Below are 3,203 nucleotides of genomic sequence, written 5' to 3'. Positions count from 1 at the left end.
CCCGTCCGCTCACGCCCAGGACACGCCCCCAGTAGGGCTACACCCATTGGTCTGGCTCCGCCCCTGGGCGGTGCCAGGGCCGTCCCCTTCCCCCTCGTACACTGGGCACCTCCCCGGGTTTAAAGAGATACTCTGTGTGGAGGAGGTCCAGGCCTGCGGGGTGCTTCTGGAGACCACGACATCATCCTGACATTGACATTTGAAGCTGGGTAATGCCTTTCCCTTTCCTTGGTGCCTGGCAGTGGCAGGGGAGCAGGGGTTGGATATTTGCTTTGTAATTTCAAGGTCCTCGGCCGCCCCTCCCCCAGGCTGCATGCACTTTAAAATGGAGTCTAAATAAAGTCTAAAGTAATATAACATCGTGAGCATTCTCCTGATTGATTTTCTAGAGTGCTTCAGAGACTTGGGGAGCTCTAGGTAATGGGAATGGGGATAAAATTGCATTGAGATCTGAGAATCTGACCAGGGTTGTGATCGCAGGATCTGGGGACTATGGAGTGATTTGAAATTGTTAGCAATTTGTCATTCTTGTCAGTATCTCAGTAGCTTTATTTCTCCTTTAATTACTGTGAAATTCACATACCATTAAATTGTCATTGTAGGGCTGGGGAACAGAGTGCTTGCACAAAGCCCTGGGTTCAATCCTCAGTACCATGCTTGCCTCTGTGTGTAATCCTGTCTCTAGAAGTTCAAGGTCATCCTTATCTATGTAGCAAGTTCGAGGCCAGCCTGGGCTATATTAGACCTTGCCAAAAAAAAAAAAAAAATGGCCAGGCAGTAGGGGGCACACAACTTTAATCCCAGCACCTGGGAGACAGAGGCAGGTAGATCTCTGTGTTCAAGGCCAGCCTGGTCTACAGAGCAAGTTCCAGGACAGCCAGAGATACACAGAAAAACCCTGTTTCAAAAACAGAAAATGTAGTCATTTTAATCCAAGGTATTTAGTGAATTCGGTTTGTACAGAGCTGGCTTGCATGGTTGCAAAAACAGTCCATCACTTGAAAAATAAAAGGCAGTTGTAGCCGGGCGGTGGTGGCGCACGCCTTTAATCCCAGCACTCGGGAGGCAGAGGCAGGTGGATCTCTGTGAGTTTGAGGACAGCCTGGTCTACAAGAGCTAGTTCCAGGACAGGCTCCAAAGCCACAGAGAAACCCTGTCTCGAAAAATCAAAATAAATAAATAAATAAATAAATAAATAAATAAATGGCAGTTGTATACATTGAGAAGCTTCTTTCCAGCCCCTCCCCATGACCTGCCAGCCACCAACCTATTTCTGTCTCCGTGGCCTTAACTCGGTATTGAATTTTTTTAACATGATTGAAAACACCAGTTCTACCTGGAAGACAGCATAGAATCGTGGAACCTAGATCTGAAATCTCCGTCTTCTACCTGTCTGTTGCAGTTCCTAACCAGGAAATGAGCCTCAGTCTCCTCATCTGTGTAAGAACAGTGTGATAGCCTTCGGAGGAACAGAGAACAGATTACAGAGGAAGAGGGGTGAAGGGATGGTACAGGCACTAATCAAATTGTAGCTGTTTTCCTTCCTCTGCCTTCCTTCTCTACTCGAGGTTAATGTTTCATTGTGTTCTGCTTGCCATAGAAATGATAGACTGTAGCACTCTCCACTCTCCTGCCCCTCCCACCCTTCCCATCATCCTTCTGCTCTACCCAGCACAGGTGGCCCTTATCAATGACAGCAACAGTGCCATCTGGAAGCTGTGACCAGAAGTACTGTACCTCCAGCATGCTCACCATACTTCAAAGAGCCCAGCTATGCTTTGTTAGTGGCTGCTCCATTGAACAGGACTCACAACTGACACATAAGGGCCACTGTCTCAGACTGTCTAGGCTGTTATAATGAACTACCAGAGACAGGTTAGCTTATAACAATAGAAATTAGTTTTCCCCCTGTTCCCAAGATTAAGACCTGAGCAGGCTTACTGTCTGGAGAGAGCTTGTGTTCTGGTTTATAGGTAGCACCTTATATGGTGCTGCTCCCCATGATGTCTACCTGGCAGACAGCATAGAATCAGGGAACCTAGGTCTGAAATCTACCTCTTCTTTTACAGGGACATTAATCTCATTTGTGATGGTGTGGGAAGTCCTGTATATGTGTTGCTTTTATTGGTTAATAAATAAAGAAGCTACTTAGGCCTATGGCAGGGCAGAATGGAGCAAGGCAGGAATTCCAAGCAGAGATAGAGGAGAAAAGAAGGCAGAGTCAGGGAGACATCATGCAGCTGCTGAAGGAGACAGATGCCCGATAACCTTACCAGTAAAATACAAAATAATAGGAAATGAGTTAATTTAATATGTAAGAGTTACTTAATAAGAAGCCTAAGCTAACAGGCCAAGCAGTGTTTTAATTAATATAGTTTCTGTGTGATTATTTCGGGTCTGGGCGGCTGGGAAATGAACAAGCAGTCTCTGCCTACAAAATGGTGCCCACTGTCTGGTGCATGGATCCACATAAGATCTAAAAAATGCTTAAGAAAAAAAAAAGAGGGCTTCTAGACCTACAAAAAATGGGAGCCAAATGCAGCTTCTTGGTGGCCACATTTTTTTCCAGATAGGTTCTGTTTGCTGGCAACAAGCAGAGGCACAGATCCTCTAAGAGAAGGCTTCCTGACTCAGCATTAGCAGAAGAACAAACAAACAAACCTGTGCAGCTGCTTTTAAAAACTGTGACTTCCTGGTTTGTGCTGGTAGCATGAACTCTGGCTCTTTCAGGAGCATTTAAATGGGATTTGTGAGCAGAGTGCTCCAAGTTGCTTAATGGCAACATAGACCCATTGTGTTCCTGTTCCTGGAGCTGGGATAGAGAGCATGGCTCACAGAGCTGGCTCTGCCATGTTGGACTGGGCAGGGCTAAAAGGCAAAGCAGCCTTAGTCCTAGCCATGCCTGCTTAGCATTTAGGAAAAAAAAAAAAACACTCCTGGTCAGAAATGATTACAGATACAAAATAAAGACAGATTCAGATGAAAAAGACCTCTGAATGGGTCACAGTGTTGGATAAATGTATGTAGGCTTGGGTAAGAGAGGAAAAAGAATATAGACAGTTATAAAAACAAGTAGATGGTTTTAAAAATAAAACAAATTCTTTAAAGAGACAGAGTATAGACAGTCATAAATTAAAGGAGTAAAGAAAAATAAGCCGTGTAAAGATGGAAAATACACAGAGATTCTGGATTATGTATATTGT

Source organism: Arvicola amphibius, chromosome 12 (genome assembly GCF_903992535.2).
Source record: "Arvicola amphibius chromosome 12, mArvAmp1.2, whole genome shotgun sequence".
In the NCBI taxonomy this organism is placed as follows: Eukaryota; Metazoa; Chordata; class Mammalia; order Rodentia; family Cricetidae; genus Arvicola; species Arvicola amphibius.
This window is presented reverse-complemented; position numbering follows the sequence as displayed.